The 10,399-nt window shown below is 33.0% G+C and overlaps 1 pseudogene; it reads right to left on the minus strand.

Annotated features, from left to right (window-relative positions):
* Positions 1–9,114: 9,114 nt before the first annotated feature.
* On the minus strand, positions 9,115–9,214 carry LOC122126927 (annotated as a pseudogene).
* Between the last annotated feature and the right edge of the window lie 1,185 nt (positions 9,215–10,399).

The raw sequence follows: 10,399 nt of genomic DNA on the forward strand, positions 1-10,399 counted from the left end.
AACTTTACAACTTTGGTGAGGGGGGAAGGATTGGCTGGGGGGTGGGGAGAGGCTGGGAAGGGATGTGAAGGGTAAAAACAGGAGGATGCTACAATGCTTGATAGGAAATGTACTCATTATCTTGCCCATGTAATTGTAACCCCTCTGTACAGTATGTTCACAATAATAAAAATAAAATAAAATAAAATAAAAACACAAATGCTGTAAATTTTAGAACAGACATTAAAATAGATACAAAATTAAGTTACAGGAATTTGTCCTCCATATATCCTTTATAGTGTGTCTTTTCAAAATTTGTTTTGGGGATTATTTCCAGATTCTCACACATACTATTCAAGTGCACTGTCAATGAACTACATTCCCTGTCCAAATAAGTTTTTTTACTTCTCTTTACTAATACGTAGAAGTGTAATGGCTGGATCATATACAATTCTCTTTGACCTTTAGAAGACTTGAAAACTTGCTTGCAATATTGATTGCAGTATTATACAAATCATTCTGCTATCTAGAGTATATCAATTTCTCCGCAAATGCATTAATATATTTTCTGTCATCTTTTTATATTATGGTCATAGAAATGAGTTTTATTTTTATTTTTTCTTAGATACTAAAGATGAGTTTAATTCATTTGCTCTTCTTATTGACCATTAATTTATATATGTTCTTTAAAGAAATAACCTGTTTAGGAAAAAATTTATATGTAATTAGAAGACATAAAAGTAGTTAAGACTCAAGATCAATGTCGAATTAACATTGTAGCATTAACAAATATGTGCCCTCTATCCGTTGGATATGTTTTCACTTTTTTCATAGAATTATGAAAGGTCATCAGTTGATATTAACCCATTTATTCTTGCTTTTCTTTAGCCACTAATGTTTTCCATTTCAAATGTTTAGAAACCTTTACTGATCCAATGCCATGAATTTTTACATTTACATATTATCAGTTTTTATATCTCACATTTAGTTTGATAATCATTTTTTATTTTAAATTTTTGTATAATGTTTAAGGTAGTAGTCCAAGATCATTCTTTAAATCTAGAGAAGCAGTAGTGCCAATACACCTATTTAAAATTCTATTTTTATTTGATAAAGTTCATGGCATCCTTTTAAAAATCTTTTGACCATAAAACTAAGAATTTATTTTTAATAAATCTGTTACATTCTTCTGGGTGTCTGTTCTTATAGCAGAGCTATTTTGTCCTCACTACTAAACATGGTAATAAGATTCAAATCTAGTATGAGGTCTCAGGCTACACCATTTTACAAGATTGTTCTGAATGATCTGTATTCCTTGAACTTAACTGTGAGTTTATTGAGCAGGTGGACCAATATCCAATAACACAGTTATCTAGATGTTTGATAGTCACTCATATTTTGCACCTTGTGAAAACACAAGGCCCCAGAGATTATATATAGAAAAATGTCTTTAGAGAATGCTTGAAGCCACTAAAATTAATTTAGGAATGAGTTAAAATTTAGATAACACTACAGCATAATATACCTGAATGATAACGACTTGAGAGCTGTACTACAGAGGAGAGTGAGAGGGGACAGAATGATGGACCATATAGGAGCTGTATGCCATTAGTATTTTGTTTCAAAAGACAGAAAGACGACAGAGAAGAGAAGCAGGAAAATAATCAACTGTCCTGAAAAAAGTTTCTTTTCAATCCACCTAATATTGTGGGCTGAAAGTCAGAGAAGATTGGAAAAATAAAATAGAAAATAAAGCATTGTATAGACCTCTTACAATGTAAAGAAATTGTAATAGGAATATGATAATTATTTTCCAAAGAAATAAGAGAAAGAATAAGTAAGTCTAATGGCAAAATGAAGAGAGAAAAGAAGCAAAGTAAAACCTTTATCAATAACAAACACAAGGGTTTGAAAGTGGAAAGGCAGTAGAAATATTCTAAATAACAGTAAAATTTGCTAACGTGGATAGAATATGGATCACATTTTATCATATATAATTTTGAAAAATCACTAGTAATGAAAATTTAAAAGTCATAATTTAAAACACTACATTACAACTAGACAGTATAGTGCAGTGGAAAAACCTTGGCCTAGCATATGTGAAACCATGGATCTGACCCCCCCCCAACATTACAAAGTACACACAAAGCACACACACATACACACACACACTACCACACACACACACACACACACACACCACGTACACACATTTAGAATATTGATATTATTATATTAAACTTAGGAATTTATCACAAATACTAAAAGAAGGTTAATATATGAAATAATAATATTGCTCATACTATTTAAAAGTTTAGGAGAAATAAAAGACAATACACTTGGATTCTTATAGAATAAATAAATTGAAAATTAAGAAATAGAACACATGAGAACCTTTGCAAACATGTTTTAAGTAATAAACATTTTGAAACATGTATCGTTTTATTTTGACAAAAGATTGAGGTTACTGGTGTTTTAACTCAAGATTTAGAATATGATATCCAGGTGCGTGCTCCATATCTTGCTATTGATGGCTATATCTCTAATCATTTCACTATGGATATTTTTAGAATAAGGTCTCATAGTTTCCCAGGCTCTCCTGAATTACAAACCTATTTGCAGTTCTTCCTATAGCTAGAAAATGAAGCCACAAATCACCATGCCCAGCTCAAACATTTTTAATTCAAGTACAAGAAAGTAAATTTTCAAAAAGTGACCAGATAATGAAGCCTTTCTTAATAAAGTATGTGTTTCTTGAAAATACAGTTAGTATTTGTTACCTGGAAAATATGTTTAGAACTATAAGAATATAAATTTATTTAAATTCACCAACTATATAAAATTAAGAAAATAATTTTATCTATTCACATGTTAAATATTTTAAAAGCAAAATATATGTGTCTGATTAATTTACATGTGTGAAAATCATGCAATTAAATTAACTAATCCTACAGCTCTGAAAGAAGAATTACCCTAATGAAACAAAAGAAAATAAGTAATTAAGTTCAAAATTTGAAATTTAGAAAATAAAATGAAGTGTACTCTTTAGGTGACAAGTAAATGTAAACCTTCTGTATATCAATTTTATAATAAAAATGCATGAACAAAGAAAGATAAAGTACCCATTGATCAATAGCAATTGCAAAAGCATCAGTAGTTGTATGAGTGTACAAAAAAATCGATGGAGGAGATAACAATGTTCCTTCCATAAGGAATGTACTCATTGTCTTACTTATGAAAATGTAACCCCTAAGTAAATTACCTTTACAATAAAATTAAATTGAAATTAAAAATAAACCAAAGAATATACCAATTAAGAATTCTTAGATGGAATACTCTTCCTCCATCAGAAAAAATGACATTGCCCCATTTTTTAGGAAATGGAAACACTTGAAAAAATTATATTGACTTAATTAAGCCAGGCCCAAACAAACATAGGTTCCATGGTTTCCCTTATTTGCAATAACTAGTATTTGTCTGAGTCAAGTAGGAAAGGTCAGATAAGTTCGTGTTAGGTGAAATGAACCTCAAGATAAGTATTCAAATTTTTTTTCTTTCATGCGATTATTTCCAACATATTTATGACATTATTTCTTTGTTGTTTTATATGTACCTCCCCCACGGTATAACCCCTGCTTTCACTGTATTTGCTGTTGGTATAATTTTTGGAGGGGAAGGGAAAAAACAAATAATTTAAATAGGGATACAGGTGGGCCCATTGCAACAATGAGATGTACAAGAGGTTATGTCGAAAAACAAACTTTACAACTTTGGCTGTGGAGGGGCGGAGGATTGGGTTGGTGGGGAGAGGAGGGGATGGGGACGGATGGGAACTGGAAACAAAGGAGGCGGCAACAATGCTTGATAAGAAATGTACTCATTGTCTTGCCCATGTAATTGTAACCCCTCTGTACAATATTTTAACAATAACAAAAATTCTTAGAACCCATTGGTTAAAAACTTAGTAAAGAACTGCCCCAAGTACACAAGGAATATATTTTGATGATACAATTTAAATACTTAAACTTCAACAGAGAAGCAAAAAGTTTAAAAACTGTTACACAGTAAAGTAATAAATCAGTATATATTACTATAATAATCATTAGACGAATTTTTAGTGGTAGTCAAATATGTAAGAAATGAGGCAATTTGCCATTCGTTTGCACTTAAGAAGTGAGGAAGAATTTTCTAGGTCCTTTTAAATATATCATAAGTTTAACGAAGAAACTATTCTGCCATATCATATGATAATCAGATAAAGATTATATTAGAGCAAAGAACAGATTCTACTATGTTTTTGGATGTTAAGGTATATACTTATTTTGGTGGGGATTTCAACTTGGTGTATTGTTCTTGCTAGGCAGGCATCATATCAGTTGTTAATTTTAGGGTAGGGGTTCCCTTTCCACAAGAACATGCACCTGATCTGTCCTTTTAGCCTTCCCATCATCAAAGGCTTCAGAGTTGCACTATCTACCATGGCTGGCCTTGATCCTGCAGTCCTTCCAATTTTAGTCTCTAGATAGTGCAAGATGGTGGAAATGATCCAATGCACCCAGTTATAGATTAAGGAAGTCCACTAAAATGTGGCCTGGGTTCTGTTCTCAAGCCTCCTAAGTAGTTAAGAGTACAGTTGAGGCGCTGGTGCCAAGCAGTAAATATTTTTAAACAATTAGACATATATGACTTAGACTTGTGATTACCTCAGGAAAAGTATAAAACAGCAGTGAAGCATAGAGTACAGGCAGCATTTTAACAAGCTACTCAGAGACTGAATCAGCTTAGCTAGCTACTCGGGAGGCTGAGATCTGAAGACCACTGTTCAAAGCCAGTCCAATCATGACAATACATGTGATTATCTCCAAAAAACCATAAGTGGAGTAGTGGCTTAAGTGGTAGACCACTCTCCTTGACCAGAAGCTTTGGGATAGTGTCTAGGCACTCTCAAGCCTCAGCAATGAATAATGCATGCATGAGCAATGCACATGCGTGTGTGTGTACACGCACATGTGTGCATGCACACACACACAGAAATGATTATTTCAATGCAGAGTTCTTTATTTTTTTACCGTGCTGTACTTTATTTCCCTGTATTAGTTCACCAATCAACAAAGTCAGCTAAGCACCTATTTACATACAACTCATCATGTTTCTCTAAAGTCTACTCTCTTTTTGGAAGCCTGCTTTTATTTGACATAAAAGTAAATTATTCAGGAGGTCAAGTAATCTCCCTCAACTCTGTAGTGTTACCTGATTTTTTAGGCTCTCCCTAGCAATATGATTCTGTGAAATCCTGCATCAAGCAGCGTATTTCATTCACGGGAAGGGAAGCCTCTGTCGAACAATTAGTAATAGGTTTTTCTCCTCCTGGCAAGCATCTGAGTTTTATTATATTTGTATAATTCATGATAAGTCTGCGAATGCCAAAGACTGCTGTGAAAATAAAAAGACCCTTCTCAGTGATAAGCATTTGTGTACCATTCCTAGATATGAAGATGTTTAAATATTACTGAAATTGGTTTGGAATAAATAAAGTTCAGCTTGACTATCTTGAGAAAGAAGAATTGGTTTCTCACCACTTTAGGTTAGAACTTGAGTGAAAGAAACCAAATGAAAAATGAGGAACCACTGAATACATATATTCAAATGAAACAAACGAACCCAAAGAAAACACAAATTAATTCAGTCCTCAAGAACCTGCAGGAAATGCAAAGATTTATTTAAAAAATCAGCTATGGTAAGCTTATGAAAAACCTGACTATATGGGAGTCTACTGTTGTGAGGATAGTGGTTAAAGCCAAGACTGGACATAAAGATCTGTACACAATGCCAGACACCTGTTAATCTAAATTCCAGGAAGAATAACATCAAGTGGACTGAGTCCATGATCATACACAAGTAGGAAGCCAGATTCTATCTGAAAATTAATCTGGATAATTTAGGGCTGGGGGCATGACAAACTGGTAAGAACACCCATTTAGGAGACACAAGACACTAAATTCAAACTTTAATATTATGGATGTTAAAGAAAAAAGCTATGACTTCAAAGAATTGGAATAATTGTAAGATTTGAGTATTTGTGGGGAGAAAATTCCATTAGAGAGATAGAGTGAACCCATGTTTCAATGCTTTCTACTTAAGTGATAATGTTATGTGGTACTCCAGACATAACAGAGTTACCTTGCAAAAATAACTGAGCATGGATGTGCATTTGGGTGATGAAAATACTCTATTTACACAGGTATTATTTAAATAGATTTTTTCAGTAGATTGTAGTTTTTGAAATAAGAGCCTGGGTGATATCCCTGAGCATTTTCTCCACATGTGACCATTTAATTTATTTTTAATTGATTAATTAATTAATTAGTTTGATGCTAATACTAGAGCTTGAAGTCAGGGCCTGGCTCTGTCTCAGAATTTGTCTTTTTTTTGTTTTAGTTTTCTCAAGGCTAGCATATCATTGCTTGTACCATATCTCCATTTCTAGCTCCATAGCTCCATTTCTAGCTTTTGCTGGTTACTTTCAAATCAAGATCTAATGGACTTTTTTTTCTTGGTCTGGTTTCAGACCACAATTCTCAGATTTCTTCTTTCTGATTAGCTAGGATTAAAGCCATGATCCACCAGTGTGGCTTCTACTTTTTCCTCTATACTTATTTAATGCACATATTTAGATAATAATGTAAAACTGAGAGTATAGAAGAAAGATGTACAGTCATGATATTGTCCTGTCACAAATTCAAGTTAGTAAAGTAAATTTCTTCCTAAGACCATACAAAAAAATACCATAATATAGTGTAAGAGAACTCAGTATTGAACAGACGAGCTTTAAGAGCTTTCTAATAGATCCATTATTTATTGTTACTCAACATTAGGAAAAATGTATAATGCAGTAAGTAAAATGGAAGTCCTTTGGAAGACTACTTAAATTCCTTGTTTTTTTAAAGACACTTGTTTTCATCTAAAAAAAAAATAGGCCTGTCTATTGTCTTCGTGTGATTTTGATGATTGAATATGCTTAATGAAAAGTCAAACTGTATTAGTAGCCCTTTGTTATCAATTCTGACTTTTTCTTTTTGGAGAATATAATGATCAAAGCAATAGTTCAGAATCAGCAAGCAAGAGGTCAGAATCATGCTTCCAGTGCAAGTGGGTCACCAGTAAGTAATCCTCAATACCAGTTTCCACAAAGTTTTCTCACAGATACAATCAGCCTGCCTTTTCTAGCTGCTTTCCTAGCCTGTACCTATTCCTTCATTGTACAGGAAAAGTGTGATTCAACTGATTTCAGTCAGATCTGTTACTAGTGCTATCAAGGATTTAGATTCTTATGTAGGCTATTAAAAAGGTATTTACTAATTTCAAGTAAATACATAAATTCTATTTCCATCTTTTTTATAAAAAAAATTTCTGCTTATTCTATAAATTGATCAGAGGCATGGATTTTGTGGATAGCTCATCTCTGTCTTTCATGGCTCTCATAGATAATACGATTGCTCCATAATTATCCTAATTTTTATTGTTTTATATCTTGGGTTGCATCATTTCACTTTCTGCACTGCCATTTCCCAAATCATTTATATAGGAGGCATTATTTCACATTTTCTCATTCCTAGAATAAGTTGCACATGAGGACACCACTGGTCCTCATTTTCAGTCTGTACCTTTGAATATGGAGGAACAACTTTCCTCTGCTCTCCATTTATTCCCTAATCTCCAGTTAGAATAATTTCGAATAGTAAAAATGGAAAAAGAAAATAAATCATGGTGAAAAAACATACGCAGAGAATTCACCAGATATTTCTGACCAGTTCAACCAACATGAACTATTAGGGAAATACATGGACACCTCATTTCCACTGGTACTCAATGTATCTGGTTAGGCAATTCTAATGAAGATGAGGAACAAGATGAAAACATGAGGAATGATAAAAATTGCAAGAAAAAAAATGGAGAAGGATCCAAGCAAATTTCTTCTTTGGGCTGCTGAAAATAACCAGCTTACTACAGTGCAGAGAATACTTTCCAAAAAGGCTACTCATGTGAATACTAGGGATGATGATGAGTATACCCCTCTTCATCGAGAAGCCTACAGTGGACACTTAGACATTGTCCGTGAGTTGGTGGCTCAAGGGGCACATGCAATAACTGTAGATGGCTGGACACCCCTGCACAGTGCATATACGTGTAATAATACCAGAGTGGCTTCTTTCTTCTTCATGATGCAGATACCAATGCCCAAACTAAACGCTTTTTGACCCCCTTGCATCTTGCTGCTGGTAATTGAGATAGCAAAAATACACTGGAACTGTTGAACCAATATGTCAAACCAGGTCTGAAGAACCACTTGGAAGAAACTGCATTTGATATTACCAAAAGGATAAGTATGTATCACTACCTCTTTGAAGTTGTGGAAGGCTGTACAAATTGTTCTCCTAAATCCTAATCATTCGGTTAATTTTCTTAAATTTCAAAAATGTCATTAATTCCTTTTTGTCAATACAACATATTTTCACAATCCAAATAACAACAATATCTTATAGTAACAATTCATGGATTCTGTGGAGTTCTTCAAAGTGAATTGTCTGCTTTTGATGTCAAAATGTATTCAAGAGTTTTTGTATACATCTATAATGATTTATGCAGAGTTTGTGATTTTGTTGATCTGAAATAATTTTAACTTATCTGTTGAAATGAGTAGTATAGAAACTAAAGATATTTCCGGTGTTTGTCTGAAAAAGTATATTTTAAAATATTCTATATTCTATGTTTGTATAGTGTCCATAATCTATTTTATTCTCTCCTAGATATAATACATTGAATTCTACATTGTTTTATAACATATAGGTTCATTAATGTGTCCTTTCAGATTGCATTCCACACAGAAACAGTTTAAGATTCCTTTTTTTTCCCTAGGTCCTTTTAGTATTATATTTCTTTGGGATAAAACAACAATGTTGTCTAATTTCAAAAGTTGTGTAAAGGTTATGCTATGTAAAGGCCTTTCTAAGGTGAAAATTTAATACACTGATGTCAAAGTAACTTTTAATTATATGAATTATGTGTATTGTTACACTTGTAATTTTGTAATCAACTTTTTAATAGCTGTTTTTCATTTCTTGCATCTGAAGAATGAAAAATTTTGAATACTTCACAAATTTTCATATCATCCTTGTACAAGTGCCATGTTAATCTCTGTATTGTTGTAATTTTGGTATACAAGCTGCTGAAGAATGTAGTATCCTGTAAATTTTAGTAGTTAATGATGAAATATTTATACAGGCTTATATGCTTAGGTGCCTATTTGTAACAAGGAAACCTTATTGTTCCTAAAAATGCTATTAATCTTATTTCCCTAAAATTCTGTGAATAGTTGAAAAAAATATGTTGTTCAGTTGATTGCTCACATTTGCAATTTTTTTGTCAATGACTATTTTAAGTCTTTTTCACTTAGAATTTGATCAAACTTTCAAGTATTAATAGCTAAGTCCAAAGGAGACGGCTTTTTCAAGTACTTATTTATCCAACTGTGTTAGATCTGTGGAGCCAATGGATTCAAAGTAAGCCTTGTTTAAGAGCTACTTCTAAACATATGCAGCTGAGATTTTCCCAAATGAGGTCTTACTGGCACAAATGTCTACCTGACCCTTTACCCTTCTTCCATGTAGGAATAGACCAACCAGAATATCTTACTCTGACAGCATAGATTGTATTAGTGGAACAAATCTAATCTTAGTTACAAGGGATCATAGAGAGATGAACAGTTCAGCCAGAACTGTTCATACTAGAAGGCATTTTATCAAAATATGATTGTTTATGATACCTACCATTTCAAATGTAGCTAAAACCAAGAAAGTGAAAAATTGTTCATATTCATGATTACCTAATGTCTTGGCCTGTCTACCTTCCAAAAAGGCAGGAACTTACACTACTGCCATTTTATCACCAAATATTTTCATAGTTGCAAGAGAAGTCCATATATTTCTCTTCATTATTAGGCCTTAAATTGGTAATGTTTTTTTTTTATTATTTTTATTATTTTTATTTTTATTATTATTTTTATTGTGAACAAAATGTACAGAGGGGTAACATTACATGGGCAAGATAATGAGTACATTTTTTATCAAGTATTGCAACCTCCTCCTTTGTTACCCTTCACATCCCTTCCCAGCCTCCCCCCGACCCCACCCAATCCTCCTCCCAATCAAAGTTGTAAAGCTCGTTTTCGACATGACAACTTGTACTTCTCATGGTTGCAACAGGTCCACCTGTATCCTTAAACGACTTGTTTTTCCCCTTCTCCTTCACAAATTATACCGACATCAAATATAGTGAAAGCAGGGGTTATAATGTGGGGGAGGGACATACAAAGCAACAAAAAGATAATCTTATAAGTGCATTAGAAACAAATGCATGAAAG

Source organism: Dipodomys spectabilis, unplaced genomic scaffold, assembly GCF_019054845.1.
Source record: "Dipodomys spectabilis isolate Male_0828 unplaced genomic scaffold, ASM1905484v1 ptg000291l, whole genome shotgun sequence".
Classification (NCBI taxonomy): Eukaryota; Metazoa; Chordata; class Mammalia; order Rodentia; family Heteromyidae; genus Dipodomys; species Dipodomys spectabilis.